Below are 17,265 nucleotides of genomic sequence, written 5' to 3'. Positions count from 1 at the left end.
AAAGCTTAAAAACTTAATATTTATTAATTCTTTTGTTTGTACTTTTGTTAATGGCCGGATTGGATATTGAAGTAATGTACAAAAGATCAATATTTTTATATAAATTATTTACTATACTACAAATTTAAGAAGTAACTCAAATTTAAAAGGCCCTAAACTGAAAATCACACCGAGTCGAACTGTTTGAATTGGCACGGTTTAATAAAAAATTCGGCCTGTATCAATTCTCAATATAATAAAACCGACATTATCTGTTCGGTGTAAAATTTCACCTAAACACCGACCATCCCGAACCAATTACATCCGTACACGGTAGCATACTAAATCTGCCGATCATGAAAATTACAGCTGACATGGTTAGCCTATCTATAACATGATTCTGAACACAAAGAAGGCTAATTTGTATGCATCTCATTACCTGGGGCAAGGAACATGAACCAGCCAATGCTTGATCCATAAAATACTGAACACTGAAACGAGTGCTATTATTTGTTACCGTGTTTAAAATCACCAATTTCTCCAGAGATCAAGGAAAATGAGGGGCAGGCAAGAGGCTTAACCATGTTCTCTCGAGGCACTACTGTTTTATCTTTCTAAAATTTAAGAATCACAAGCAACCAGGGAAATTAGAGGAGAAAAATATATAAATAAAAAAAAATCAACAGTGATCTTCGTCTGGTGATACATATTGCTTCATAAAGAGAAATGAAGAGTATTGATCTTTTAATGAACAAGATGGGTAAGAATTAGAAGGCATGTATTGAAAAGCAGAAACTGAACCAACCGAAGAGAAAAGTATCAAAACTTTTGTTATTCTTCTCCTTCAATACAGCACCCCAAGAGACTAGCAAGATTCTAGTGCTGGAGCATTGATATCATCAGTATGCTCTCATTCTTGAAATCTTTGATGCCTTGTCGTGAGCATCTAGAAAGTCTTTGCACTGTTATCTCCTGTCCATCTTGTAGATTTCCCTCCGCATCATCCATAAAATTTCACAATCAACCAATACATAAACAAGTCCATGTCATATGTGCACATAAAATATTAGAGAAAAAACTGAATTACCTTAAATACTGGTCCAAATCCTCCTTCCCCAAGTTTACTTTTTATGCTGAAGCTATTGGTAGCAGCTACTATTCGTCGAAGTCAAACACTGGTAGCTCTGATGTATCATATTGCTCTACTTGGTTCAGTGGGGTGTCTCTGAAGTCTTTAATGTATCAGCCAAACCAAAGCTCTTGAGTTACTTTTCCCTCTTTCCTGATATTGAGATTGGACCATGACAATTTATTCAATTAGCTTAAATTCCTTCCTGGCTTCAAGGTTATCAAGGATGGCAATAATATTTACAAACCAATAAAATTAAAAACCCCAACCTCCAAAACATATGCATACACACAAAAAAGAAAAAAAAAGAAAAAAGGTAAGTGTGTATACATATGCATACATATCTCTCTCTCTCTCTATATATATATATATGTATCTATATAAGAAAAACCAACTAGTTTCTGTCCGCTACAGTAAGGTTTAGCAATTTTCATTGTTTAGGTGGTTTCATATATAGGTGGGATTTGTTTTAGTACCAAAAAAAACAGTCAAGCTCACCTCCAATTCCACTGTTTTGTTGAGTTCTTAGTCACTACATGCACAGACATAGCACAGGATGGAAAGTTGATTTAGTAAGTCGATATACTATTTTGGAACCTGGATTAGGTCAGACAATTGAAGCAATTCAATTTAGTATTTTGGAACCTGGGTTGGGTCAGACAGTTGAACCATCTGAAATAATTTTTTTTTATGGCTGACCTGAGGACCAGTTTTCAGATCACTAGATTTCTACATGAACTATACTAGAATTAATTCTTACATTATTCATGCATCTTTTGGATTAGAGTTAGGATATTATTTTGTTTTTGTCCATATCATGATTTCTTTTCTTTCCTCTGTTTAACATTTTGAAGTATAGAGGACAGTTTTTTTTCTCTGTTTGGTTAGCTTTTTGCCAACACAAACCACATATAATGGGACCTAAGAAGACCATACCAGAAGCAACTGTGAAGCCGACATAATGAATCCTGCTCTTTGCTTCTTCCCTTTACCTGAATAAATAAAAAAATTAAAAATATTCAACTAAGTAGAAAGAGAATGGAAGAGGAAAACAATACTCCATTGAAAGCTTGAAGGGAAATTGTAGTCACCTAGCTCCAAGGGTGGAACCAGAAATTTTATTTGGAAGAGGCCAATGTGTATGCATAAAAAGTATTGAATTAGTTTTGATACATTATTAATTTAATATAATTTTTTATGTCAGCCCTGCGAAAGAAGTATTTCGCAAGAAAACTAAATCTAGTAAACAGTTTTTTCAATTTTGAACTATTAAGCAATTTATTGATTGATATAATCCAGTAAATAAAAAGTGAAAAATGCTTAAGATCTCTGAAACAAGCTTAAATTGACACTCAATGGTGTTGAATATTATATGTTAGTTTATTTGCTTAGAAATCAATCAACTAAGACTTAACCGCTGCCATGTCTTTATGAATAAATTTAAGCATGAAATTTTAGTCTTTCTAGCATTACTCATAAAAAAGTATACATACCATTTGGCTTTTAAAATTCAAAACATAAGTAACATGTAACTCTTTGTTCTAATAAAACTGACTCAATAAAATTGATGTTTTATTATTTAAAATGTGAAATAATTAGACATCATTTCATTAGACATTACAAAATACTAATGAAACAAAAAGTTAGTAAAATAATTCTTATAAAATTAAAAAATCATCCTGTTATACATTTTATAAATACTCATAAATATAGATAAATTGTCAAAAATCGGAGGGGACAGGGCCCTTTCCGGCCCCTACACAGTTCCACCCCTGCCTAGCTCCCTATTAGCAAGGCGGAGAAAAAGATCCTCCCCACCAAATAAAAACCTAGAAAGCACGGATACGGATACGAGATACGGATACGATACAATACGAATACGGTGATACGACAAAACCTAAAAAAGTAGGATACGGGTACGGCTAGAATACGTTTGTAAAAAATAAAAAATAAATAAATTATTAGCAATGAATTATACATAAGCTCAAGAATGTTGAAAAGCCACATTAACTTTATAATGCAAAATACTAATCTTTAAGAATTAGATATTAATTTAAGTCAGTAGCTAGTTTAGTTTTTAAATTTTCAATAGGTCTTGCAAATATTTCATTTCAATATCAAGTCTAATATGTTGATATTATAATATCAAAACAATCCACAACTTGATCCTATACTTTTTCCTTTTGCACTAGTCAAAAATAATCTATGCAAGTTTATTTGCTTATTTATTTATTGATATTTAATTTTACCATTGTTATACAATGAAGATATGTCAATTTGATGAGTTCTATTACTTTAGCTTACTATGTTATTTTTATAAAAAAACTAAGCAAAGTATTGTAAAAATATTCTATTTATCCTTGTAATTATATTATATTATATTATGATGTTATGCAAGAAATGATACAATTTTAATTTCGTAAAAGGAGTAATACGTGACTTGGAGCATTTGATACTTCAAAATTAATTAAGAAGTATCCGATAATATGTGACTTGGAGCATCTGATACTTCAAAACTAAGTATCCGATACTTCAAAATTAATGAAAAATTAATTAAGAAGTATCCGATACTTTTAATAAGTATCTGATACGTATCCGTAAGTATCTAAGGAGTATCGGTATCCGATACGGATATGATATGGATACGTCTCCCTATTTGAAGTATCCGTGCTTCATAGATAAAAACTCTTGAATATCCAAAAGATCTCCTGTCCAGATCATACATCTAATTCTGCCCAAATATGGACAGTTATTTAGGCAGTGAAGTTCATATCCCTCAGAACTCTTAAGGTTCACAAAAATAAAAAGATCTGGCAATTTGATCGCACTCAACTCCCAAAACCCGTCATCTTTTCCACTCCCTAAGGATGAGTTACTCAAGTTGTTGTTACAAAGCAATTCAAGTTTCCTCACACACCCATTTGACCAATATCCTTTGCTCTATTTGATCTGGCAATTTGATCGCACTCAACTTCCAAAACCCGTCATCTTTTCTACTCCCTAAGGATGAGTTACTCGAGTTGTTACAAGGCAATTCAAGTTTCCTCACACACCCATTTGACCAATATCCTTTGCTCTATTCCTCATTTGATTTTGGTACAAATCCTTTTAGGCACTGACAAATTTGAGACCCACTTTTACTACAAACCCCAAAAGGTCCACATGTCCATAACTATCACATGAACTCTTTTGTGTCTCCCAGAAAACTTTCCATTGCTTTAAAGCTTCATCCCAATCAATTAACTTAGATATCCAGTTGATGTAGTTGTCATAATCCTAACAGAGAAGTTGTCTAATAAATTGAAAGTGACATACTGATTTCCTGTGATCCATTGCAACACCAAAACCACTTTCCAATTACGTTGATTTCATATCAGGTACACCGATAAACTTCAATCCATCCCATGGCCCACTTCTCCCACTTCTCCAAAATGGAATTGGAACTTTACAAACAAAAGCTTGCAGGAGTGGTGCAATTCCAACAACAAACTTTCCTGGGTCATCTTCCATTTGCCAAGAAGACAATAACTGTTTTTCTCCAGTTCTAGTGTTCATTGCCGGGTAGGAAAGTGTTACAAGGATGGTTAAAGCTCTCCCACAAGATCTCCCAGGAGATACCCTTTTTCAAGACTAAGTCTCCTGTGTCTAGAAGTACTGCAACATAATCATTTTGAAGAAAGTCATGAATCAATACTTTGTATTTTTATTATTCAAGAATGTACAAAATAGAGTAATACATCTCCTATATATTGTAATTTACATCCTCTCAAGATACAATACACACATGCTCTGTTTTAGTTAGTTATAACCACCTCCTAACAGATTTGATGAGCTGGAATTGCAGTGCATACTATTGTGACATAAGCTTAATCAGTGAAGTAGTTTTTGGCGAGAGAAAACATAGTACTTCCTTTTATCATAATTTACTGAACTTCTTATAAGACAAGGACGATACAAAGAATAACATGGATATGCATGCATTTAGGTGGTAGGTGATGACCTGGTATATCTTTGGACATTATGTGGTTGCAATACAATAAATTTACTACATCTACCTTCATATGAATTGTGTTGTTTCATCAAGAGATGCCAAACCCCATCCGGTCATTTTGCCTCAGTAATTAACACTTTCCAGTTTGGTTGTATGTAAAGACAAGGTATTGGATGCATGTTAGCAATGACTGCATCAAATATTGCACTTTCCAGTTTGGTTGTATGTAAAGACAAGGTATTGGATGCATGTTAGCAATGACTGAATATACGAATTACTTCATGTGGTTGACTATTGAAATAGAGACTTTGGAATATATGAACATGTGGAGTCTTTTGTCTGTTTAATTTGTTTGGTGGATTTAAATTGATATGGTTTATACTGTCCCTAACAGTTCATGCTAAAACAGCTTGATACAAAACAACTAAAAACATTACATACTGTTTGCTAGAAATGAGTCTCATGAAAAACATAGTATGATGGGTATGTCTAGTATATCTCCAACTACGTGGTACTTACTAGGTTTATTTCTAGCTTGTTTGTAGTAGGAAATCCAAATTGAAGAGAGCAATCTCAATTATAGTTGGTTAATTGTTGTTATGACGATTGGAATGACAGTTTTAATCTATCACTTTGGTAATATTAGTGAATTGAGGATGTTTCTTAAGCTGTATAGGTTTTGATCATAGAATTGTCACATATTAATTTTATATACTGTTTTAAATTTCTGGTTTTAAGTCACCTTTCTTGTTAAGCTATCCCTGCCGAAAAAAATTTCTTATTACGGTCTTTATTAACAACACTTGGTTTGAAGTAAACATTGACCACTTTAAGCCACATGCAAGATTGGGAAACCATGTAGCTTCTTGTTTCAGTGCTGAGGCTATCTGTGTGTCATGGTTTTATCAATATTTGGCTATGTTTTATCAAGTTTCCTAGTTTCTCTGTAATTGAATGCTTAAGTTTCACCCTTTAATGTGTGGTTGTGCTGAGGAAACAAAGAACACTTTGGTACTACTGGAATCAAAAAAAATTTAATAATAAATTTGCAAATTGCTTTGTTGTTTGAACTAATTGCTTTGTAAGTGTACATATGTGTGACCATCCTACATAGCTAGTCATGGTATTGGGTAAGTGTGTTAAACCAGATTTCATGATATTTATGTTCCAAGTAAAGGCAAACAAACGTGTTTGGAGAATATTTGAGAAAAAAATGTGAGGAAAAAAGGCAAACACGGGCCGTTAAGGGGCGAAAATTGGAAATAGCCCCCAAACAGCCCTGAGATCATAACATATTTCCTAGGCATAGATTAAACAAATTTGTGAGAGCAAGCGGCTAATCGATAGGACACACGGTTAGAAATTTAGACAAAAAAATGTCCATGAAAAAGGCAAAAATGGGCTGTTTGAGGGCAAAAATTGGAAATAGCCCCAAACAGCCCGAGATCATAACGATCACCTCGGCCTAGATTAAACAAACTTGTGAGAGCAAGCGTTGTGTCGAAAGGACACAAGGTAAGAGATTTAGACCAAAAAAATATGAGAAAAAGGCCAAAACGGGCCGTTTGGGTGGGGGGGGGGGGGGGAATTGGAAACAGCCCCCAAATAGCCCCAAGATCATCATAGTCACCTCAGACTAGATTAAAGAAACTTGTAAGAGCAAGCGGCGTGTCGGTAGGACGCACGGTTAGAGATTTAGACCAAAAAAAAAAAAAAGTGAGAGAAAAAGGCAAAAAAGAAATGTTTGGGGGCAAAAATTGGAAACAATCCCCAAACAGCCCTGAGATCATCACGGTCACCTCAACCTAGATTAAACAAACTTGTGAGAACAAGTGGCGTGTCATAAATGCTTACCTTCACTATAGATGGTTGTCTGAATATTGCCAATTTTGAGGTGGAAGCCTACTAGGTCAGTTACCAAGACTGACACCCACTAAAGTTGCTCTCACTTGGATATGACTTGATGCCTCCATCAATTAGGATTGGGCTTTGGGAATTTTCAAGCGATTTGTGCTTGTCCATAGGTGTGAATGATAGTTGCAACTACTCTGGGTTATATCATCCGCTTGGAGTTACCTCATTGTTTTAATGGCATTTCAAGCTTCAGAGTACCTCTTATACATCTATTATATATATATATATATATTGTATTTAAACATCACTAGTCCTGTGACACGCAGGTCATAATAGCTAACTTGCTAGGTCAAATATTTACTTATGTTGTTCAGTTATTACAAAATGAGGTATAAAACCCAAATGCAAGCATTGATTGAGAAACTAAATGCATTCTCCTACCTGTGCGCGGCTATAGAGCCTTTCTCTTGACTAGGCTTTGTGTAATTAGACATAGCCATGTGTTTTATTGGAGATCTCCATGTCTTTGGACTCACGTACTGAGCAAAGATCAAAGATCACTATGCATATAAATATACACTTTAAATATATGTATCTATTATGAGATCCTGTTTTAGTGAATGTTTCGCACAAACAATGACTATGAAGCCTCTGCCTTGTAAACCTTTGGGTAATTAGATGGACTTTTTAAATTGTGTATATTTATTGGATAAGCTTTGTGATGGAGATGATGTTTGAATTGTTAGAATTATTATATCCACTATGGGAAGTTTTCTTTTAAATATGGAGAATCTTTTGTTGGTTGTAGCAAGTGTATAGATAAAGCTTTTTGGAAGCTTGTGAATACTGGATCAATGTGGAACTTATTTCCTTTTTTTTATACCATTAATCTGCGGGTAATACATCTATTACCATTGGAATTTTTCTAAGTGTGGCGCATTGATATTGATAGAATTGTAATGTTGATTGGATATATACATATGAATGCTGTTGTTTTATTTACAAAATGGTATAGCTTTACTTTCCATGGACCTTTTTCATTTTTTGTCCAATTTTACAATCATTTGATGTGCTTATAACTTTGATAAAAAGAATTACCTAACATTATTTTTCTTTTTCTTTTGTATAGATGGATGAACTCGTGCATGAAGCTGAATTGTACAGGATTAGTTGGCACTTGTTACATTTTTTGAAGGATTATATATTTTTGAATAAATGTGTATGGAAAATATTTGGATAAACTACTAGTTATATTTTTTGATAGATGCGCATGGATAAAAATTTAAAACATAGTAGATGGATGTGAATTGGATGATTATATAGATTACATGACATTTGTAATTGGACAACTAAGTAGTTTGGAATTACTTGTGGATGAAAACTTACAATAGTTGATGACTTTAATTAAACAAGTCAAGGATTGGATGATTTATGTATTTTGGATGTTCATGATTGAGTTGATTTTGTTGGTTTGAATGATTATCGCAAATTATAGGTTATATTTGAAAAATCTAGAAATGATTGAATGATTTGTGATTATGTATCAATTTTAACGAGTAAATAGCAATCCCAATCAAACAATCAAAGATAAATCAACACAACGATTTCATGTGGAAAAACTACAATTGGAGCACTTCCAATTGTGAGAAAAAACCACGGGCAAAACCATAAAACAATCCACTAAGAAGACATAAAGGAATTACACAAGTGTACTCTCAATTACCTAGCGAATCCAAGCCCAAATTGAACCGACCCCTATGTGCCTCTTCCAGCCCTGTCTTCACCTCGGAATTATCTTGCCCAACGTTGAATCCACAATGCCAATGTCGAATAACGACAATGAGCCACTCCGGAATCCACCCAAGCTTCAGGCCCAAATTTTAGGGAATCTACCGAAGAACAACTCTCTTTTATATTGAATAAATAAAACAATCCTTTGATGTATACTTTTCAAACCATGAGTTAAACTCAAATAAACATCAAAGAAACTAGCAAAGAAGCACCAGAAGAAAACCCTAATACCCAAGAACAAGATCTGGAAGTTGTATCCTAAAATCTGACTGAACCACACCTTTTATAGCAAACTGTTCCACGATCTTTGCTCAAGTGCAAGAATGGCCGCTCGAGTAGACTAATGCTCGAGCGCAGGAAGTGCTGCTCGAGTGCAAAAACACAATTTCCAGTACTTTTGCAGATAGTTCAAACTTCTGGAACCAAAGATTCTTCGCTCGAGCGCACAAATGGCCGCTCGAGCAGGGAAGCAACTTCTACGACATTTTTGCTTTTTGCTTCGGGGGCGCTGTCCCTCAACCCCGCCTGGGCACTGCCCTGGACCCACCAAGGGGAACTACCCCTGGACCCCTGCGAGCTGACCGGGCAGCTCGATCCCCGACATAGTCAGCAAAGTGACAAACAAGAAAGAATTAACTTCTGAAACATCTCTGTAAGGCACAATTCGGGTTAGATTCGCATCTAAAACTCATAGCCTCATTGAAATAAAAGATCGAACACAATTACAACTAAAAGGAGCTAATTGTTCTTAAAGTCCAAGAACACATGACAAAAATGTTCTTAAAGTCCAAGAATAAAAACCTAACAATCTCCCCATTTAGCAATGCCGTGACAAAACATACCTAACAAATAAAATCCTAATTACCCCAACCCATTATAGCTAACAAAAACAAACTTCTTTCTCAAGGTCATGATTTGCAAAACAGCTATTAGTGCCATAATCTCCAAAACAACTATTTGTGCCACAAGAGTATATGAAAAAGCAATAGACATATGACAAGATTATCTTGAAGCATGAGATGGAAATATGAATAGATGTAAATTGGAGATTTTAAGAACATGTAGCATGAATAGATGAAAATCCTAAGACTTTAAGAACATTTAGCATGAATAGATAAAAATCTTAAGACCCTTTTTGTCATGAATTGTCCAAGAAAGCTCAATCAATTATAGTAAAAGCATAAATCACACAAGCAAGGATATGATGATGTAATTAGCAGTAGCATGCAAGAAGGAAACAATAAAGAAGCAGTGTATAGCAACATGCAAAACAACTAAAGCCAATCTCTCTTACCAAACAAATCAAAGTGTTCATGCTAACAAACTTTTGCAATGATAAACCAAACTCTCCTTACTAAAAACAACCACAAACACTTAAAACAATGAACAAGAAGAAAACGACAAAAATAATATGGCGGAGCAAGTAAGGAATTTCAGATTTGTACCTTAAAACACACAAGATTATCTAAGAAGCACAATTACTTGAAAGCATAATCTGCACAGCCTCTAGAAGATTCCTCATAATAGAAAGTGATACATTATGTGAAAAGTATAGATCCCATGATAAAAGTGTGTGTGTGCCTCTTGGAGTTCGACAAACACTAGATTCAATCCTAGTAGTGATCTGAAAGCTGAACCTCCGGTAAGAGAATCTAAGCACAACTAAGAAAAGTCAAACCACTAGGAATCAAGGGGTGTTTGGTGAGTAAAAGTTCCCCCTCAATCAAGGAATCTTTTTCTTTTTCCTTTTTTCTTTTTTTCTTTTGCATATTTTCTTTCTTTTTCTTTCTTTTGCATATTTTATTCTTTCTTTTGCACACTCATTGGCGGCTGACATGCTCAAGAGTATTGGAAGCCGAACCAGAGAAGCATGGATACAATAAGGATAGCCTGGTTGGTGACTCTGAGGTAGCCTTTTCCTCATGCCTTAATTGCAAAGAATTGAGGGAAAAGTCGTGGAGATGCAAAAAGATGAAAGGTGGTTAAGAGACTCAACATCACCCATGATATGCTAGTATAGGTCAATTTCTCTAGAAAAGCAAAAGATACAATGCCAGAAGTCCATAGAGAAAAAAGATCACTAAGGCAGAAGACTCCAATATTTGCTAATCCAAGAGTGTGTACAGAATGAGACATATTAATAAAAAAACACACACTCTGAAATGAGTGAAGACCATAAAAAGCACACACATATTAACATGTAATGGATATTCTCATCAATTCTAATATGCAACAAGAACTTCTCAAAAATTTCAAACTTGCAAAACCATACGAAGAAAATCTTCATGGATTTTTTTCTTTTTAAAACAAAGCAAGACAAAAAAAAAGTGAACAAGCACACACTATATGATACCACACATTAAATGACCCAAAAAGAAAAAACACACCGAAATCCAAAAAAAAAAAAAAAAAAATCGAATAAACAACTTAACATAAGTCAAGTTTTCTCACCCAAACCGCTTTAGTATAAACAAAGTTATGAGAATTGTGGTTCTTGGGTGGTGTCTTGACGTTGTGGTTCCCTTCCCTTTCAATGGGAACCCATTTCGACTTAGTTTCCAACTTCCTATTCCTAGGTCTAGGCAAATGCAAACTCGCTCCATGTTTGGTCTCAAGTACATCAAAATAGCAAGGTCTATTATGACCCTTAACCTCATTACAACCAATGAAGTGTCTCCTATCCCACGAGATGTTGGAATTTCTTCCATCTCTATGAGACACTCTCCCATGCAACTCATAATAATAAAGGCGAATATGACCATACATACACAATGATGACAAATAAAAACAGAGTGTACCTTCTTTTCTTTGGCCTTACCAACTCTAGAAAGTTTGAGAAGTCCATCCTCATGTTGAATATTTTGTTCTCCCTTTCCTTGAGTTCTTGTATCATGTGATGTAGATACACTCGATTTTTGCTCTTTGTTATCACCAATGCCAATGCCACTCTTGTCAGAACACATTTGTTGAGACCCAATAATATTGTCCAAAGTCTTTGATCCTTTGTTCCAAAGACCAATGGTAGCCATAGCACACTTGAGCTCTTCCTCTTTCTTGATCATTAGTTCTTCCAAGGCAACTTGAGACATCTCGAGAGTTTCAATCTTTTCTTCATACGTTGCATAGATTTGCTGTAGCTCATTCCTCTCTGTCTCACAAGTCAAGAGTTTCGCACAAAGAGCTTGTCGATCACTAGAAATCTTAATGGCATCATTCCTAACCTTGGAAATCTCCTTTAATTTGACATTCTCACTTTCATATGCTTTGAGTTTCGTAGTGAGTTTGTCATTCAATTTGGATAAGTTAAGAGATTCTTTATACAACTTTTCATAAGCTTGCTGAAGCTCTTCATCATCACTTCCCAAGGATTCATCATCAGTGACATTTTCAACCAGCCTCTTCGGATATTCTATTTGTCTTTCAGTTTCGGAAGCCACCATGAAAGCAAGAAATTGTTCATGCCCTCTTCACCTTGTGCTTCGTTGTCACTTCGATCTTTATCAGACTTAGATTCATCATCCCAAGTGATGGCAAAGGCTTTCTTCTTCCTTAAACGAGTAGGGCATTCTTGAGCAAAGTGGCCAAATCCTTGGCATTCATGACATTGGACTCTTTCAGAGGTTCCTTGTATCTTTGCTTTCTTTTTCTGAGTTATAGAATTAATTTTGAATTTATCTTTACCTTTGAATTTATGAGTTGACTCCAAAAGATTAGGATTCTTTTTCAGAAAAGACTTTTTAAATTGTTTTACGAAAGCATCCGTAATCTTGGAATCAATCTCACAATCCTCATTAGAATCCTTTTCAACTGTATGAGCACTACTCAAAGGAATATTGTCTTTTTGTTTCTTTTTGAAATTTATATGTGCCTCATAAGTTTGGAGATTTCCAACCAAATGATCTAGCTTGAGGTTGTCAACATCTTGAGCATCCTCAATAGCCGTAACTTTTGGTTGGAACCGATCGGGCAAGTACCTCAAAATTTTTCCCACAATCTTAGATTCTGGTATTTTTTCACCTAAATTGAAGCTGAAATTTACAATGTCACTCAACTTCGCATAAAATTCATCAAAGGTCTCACTATCTTTCATTGAAAGGTTTTCGAAACTAGACGTGAACTTTTAAAGTTTTGAGTGTTTAACTGAAAGAGTGCCCTCATGAATAGTTTGTAAGATATCCCAAGCCTCTTTTATGACTTTACAATTGCAAATACGACTAAACTCTTCAGGTGTGACTGCGCAAAAGAGAGAATTGATAGCTTTACTATTCCAGCTATTATTTTGGTAATCAATTATGTCCCACTTATCAATTGGTTTAGGGAAGGTTACCCCATCAATGGTAATCGTCGGTTCGGTCCACCCATACATGACAGATTGCCAAACTTTTTCATCAATAGATTTTAAAAATGATCTCATTTGAGCTTTCCAAAAAGAATAATTGGATCCGTCAAGTAAGGGTGGTCAAACCATAGAATTTCCCTCACGAATTAAATCAATTACCACAAATCAAACAAGATCTCGCTCTAATAGTTTTTATAAAAAAAAAAAAAAAAATAGAGCGACGTACTCTGATACCAATTGAAAAATCTAGAAATCCCCTAGATATTGATTTATGATTATGTATCAATTTTAACAAGTAAATAGCAATCACAATCAAACAATTAAAGGCAAATCAACACAATGATTTAATGTGGAAAAATCACAATTGGAGTGCCTCCAATTGTGATAAAAAACCACGGGCAAAACCACAAAACAATCCACTAAGAAGATATAAAGGAATTACACAAGTGTACTCTCAATTACCTAGCAAATCCACGCCCGAATCGAACACCTCTATGTGCCTCTTCCAACCCCGTCTTCACCTCGGAATTATCTTGCCCAACGTTGAATCCACAACACCGATGTTGAATCACGACGATGAGCCACTCCGGAATCCACCTAAGCTTCAGGCACAAATTTCACGGAATCCACCGAAAAATAACTCTCTCTTTTGTATTGAATAAATAAAACAATCCTTTGATGTATGCTTTTTAAACCATGAGTTAAACTCAAATAAACATTAAAGAAAGTAGCAAAGAAGCTCCAGAAGAAAACCCTAATACCTAAGAACAAGATTTGGAAGTTGTACCCTAAAATCTGACTAAACCGCACCTTTTATAGCAAACTGTTCCATGATCTCCGCTCGAGCGCAAGAATAGCCGCTCGAGCGCAGGAAGTGCCGCTCGATCGCAAAAACACAACTTCTAGTATTTTTGCAGATAGTTCAAACTTCTAGAACCAAAGATTCTCCGCTCGAGAGCACAAATGGCCGCTTGAGCGGGCAAGCAACTTTGACAGCATTTTTTCTTTTTGCTTTTTGCTTCGGGGGTGCCGTCCCTCGACCCCGCCTGGGCGTTGCCCCTAACCCGCCAAGGGGTGTTGGCCCCTAGACCCCTGCGAGCTGACTGGGCAGCTCGATCCCCAACATAGTCAGTGAAGTAGCAAACAAGAAAGATTTAACTTCTGAAACATCTCTGCAATGCACAATTCAGGTTGGATTCGCATCTAAAACTCATAGCCTCACTAAAATAAAAGATCGAATACAATTACAACTGAAATTAGTTTTGTCAAACGAGATTGCCAAGAATAAAAACCTAACAATATTGAATGGATTTGATGGATTATTATATTTTCATAAACAAAAAGAATTGAATTGGCGATCAAAAATTGGTTTTGTTTTTCCTCTTTTGGCGACCAAATGATTAGTCGGGAAAGATAAGTAATACTTTTGCCGACTAAAGTGGTTAGTCGGTGTATCACCACTCACATTTGGCAACCAAAATGTTGGTAGGCGAAGGGGTACATTTGATGACTAAATAATTAGTCGGTAAAATTATTAATTTTGGCAACCAAAGAGTTTGGTCGCGAATAGGTCTATTGCCGAATAAAGTTTTAGTCGCACAAACATTACTTTTGACGACTAACAGGTTTGGTCGAGGAATGTTACTTTTGGCGACTAACATATTTGGTCGGGGAATGGTACAATTAGCGACAAACATATTTAGTCGGGAAAATATCACTTTTGGCGACTAAAGTGTTTTAGCTACAAAATGGTTTAGTCGTGGTAATTATATATTTAGCAACTAAAAATTTAGTCAGCAAATGGAACCTTTTCCCCGACTAAAACAATTTTTGAGTCGCTAATTGCTTCTCCCGACCCTGTATTGGCGACCAAAAAAATTATTCACAAAAGACTTTTGCCGACTAAAAACAGACTTTTACTGACCAAATTTTTAGTCGACAAAAGTGTAATGTCCTGTAGTGAGACCTACCTGTGGTTCCTAAAAACTAAAGGGCATAAAAAGGGAGGAAAAGAAGTCAAAATTGAATTTCCATATGCACACCGTGTTGGAAATTAATGTTGAAGGAGACAACTAAAGACATACAATGCCGGTCTCTTTAATCCATCCAAATAGAGACGAGTAAAGACACACAAAGCTGGTCTCCATACTCCATCCAAATAGAGATGTGTCTGGCCTGGTTGATGAGTAGACAAAGCATCCAATTGCTTCCACACAATAGTCTTATCATTTTGCATGGTGGCAAGATCAAGTGTTACGGGGTCTTCATTAACCACTCAATAACGCTACTTGCACACACACACACACACACAAATTATTCACGGAAAAGTGCAAGAGACGTGCAAAAAAATTTGCTCTTTAACATTCCACATCATGTCAATTTAATCAATTGATAACCTTCTTAAGAAATTGGACAAAATGATCCATTCAAAAGAGAACAAACAATTTCAAATTAGATGGTAACACCTCAATTACTTTGGAAAGAGTGAATGGACTATTTTACTATTGATTTCAGTCCAATTTGTAACTAAATAGACATAACGTAAAAAAATTTAAAGTAAAATTGATGCAATTATAACTATAAGGATCAAATTAATATAAAACGCAAACCACAAGGATTACAGTGTAATTTGTCCCCCCTTTTCGGCACTTTTGTGTGCACCTAGCATTAAGGTTAATCGCTAGAACTTGTTGGGATGTCAATTTGTGAAATCTCCCTCATTAATTCTTGGTGCTCTTTTTCCTTGAGGATGCAATACAAACACATAACATAAAAACGACTTGACTTTACGGAGAACCCAGTATTATCTTTTTAGGTAAATTAGGCCTGTAGTCCCTGAACTTTGGTTCTTGTGTCATTTTGGTTCATGTAATTTCAATTGGCATGATTTTGATCTTAAATTTATGACTTTGTCTTAATTTAATCCAATTGATTAGAATTATTAGCATTTTTTTTTAAGGAAAATGTGCACATAAGCGAAATGCGTCATGTTTTTAGGAGCAAAATTATAAACTTGCTCAACTCAGTGAGTTAACCTCAACTAACTAAGTAATTATTTTTTGTCAAAATCCTAATGATGTTATCAATTAGACCAAATTGACACAAAATCTAAAAGTAGGGGATAAAATTGAACCAATTGAAAATGTAAAGAATAAAATGGCACAAGTGGCAATTCTATCTTTTTCTTAGCTAAATGAAAAAAGAGAGAGCATTACTTCAAGTAGACAAAACATCAAACATCTTGCGAGCATCTTCCAAAATGTAGGCGCTTTTTCCATAAAAGAGAATCTTATTAAAGAAAAGCAAAGACTAAACAATAACAACAACTATGAGTGAGATGAATTTGGACTTGCATACCTCCTCTCTCCCAAGTTTGTTGTTCCATTGAATTTATTGATAACAACTTTCACTTTGTTGAATTCAAACTTTGGTACTTTGATGACTCTGGTTGGATGGTCACACATTTTATTATTCGTTTTCTTCGCTTTGTTGATATTCCAATAGTGAACCAAATAACGGAAAATCAATTCAGTTATAGGGGATTGGAGGACTCACCAGAAGAATTGTGGGAAGCTCTGATCTGTGGCTCTGATTCCAAGCACAAAAGCTTCTGAATGAAGAACAAGAACACGGAAATGTATACCCAGGATCTCTATTGTATAAAAGCAGGGGAAATGCTATGCTCCACCCCGCATGCAAAACTACCACAAAATTAGGATTGTATAAGTTAAGCATAAATTTGTAAAAATTTTAAGACTTATGTAAATTTATATGCAAGTTTTATATATATATATATATATATATATTTTGAGATCATTTATATAAATTTGTAAAATTTGTGATTTGCATAACGTGAGCATTCTACACCCAAAAATTTTCCAAAACGAAAAATTGCTAGAGACCCATACCAATTACACTTGTGTTTGGTAGAAATTAGGCAAATTACACTTACGCCCTTGAGGTTTCTATTTAATATCGATCTCTTCTCATATTTAAAAAATTACACTTACTCTCTTATCAAATTAAAATAACATATTTGTCTCTTAATCTTTATATATATAAAATAATAAAATAATACAGATATTTTGTTCATATCATTTTAAAGGGAATAACAATCATCTTCTTTGGTTTAATTTACACAAAAAAATTAAGTTTTTTTTTACTGAATTTTTTTTAATATTT

General features: G+C 34.8%; 1 long non-coding RNA gene across 2 annotated transcripts; it reads right to left on the bottom strand.

Moving 5' to 3' along the window:
- Positions 1–626: 626 nt before the first annotated feature.
- On the bottom strand, positions 627–16,989 carry LOC114317875 (uncharacterized). Of its 2 annotated transcripts, XR_014339681.1 has the most exons (5): positions 16,639–16,976; positions 16,441–16,527; positions 4,424–4,762; positions 2,045–2,100; positions 627–1,261 (listed from the first exon to the last, which is right to left on the bottom strand). It is a non-coding gene; the product is annotated as an uncharacterized LOC114317875 (long non-coding RNA). The 2 variants fall into 2 exon arrangements; XR_014339680.1 differs by lacking the exon at positions 4,424–4,762 and having other exon boundaries at positions 16,639–16,989.
- Positions 16,990–17,265: the final 276 nt, after the last annotated feature.

Source organism: Camellia sinensis, chromosome 9 (assembly GCF_055761805.1).
Source record: "Camellia sinensis isolate YWXY chromosome 9, ASM5576180v1, whole genome shotgun sequence".
NCBI classification, from domain to species: domain Eukaryota; kingdom Viridiplantae; phylum Streptophyta; class Magnoliopsida; order Ericales; family Theaceae; genus Camellia; species Camellia sinensis.
Note: the sequence above shows the minus strand (reverse complement) of the source record. Positions and strands in the feature narration are given on the sequence as shown.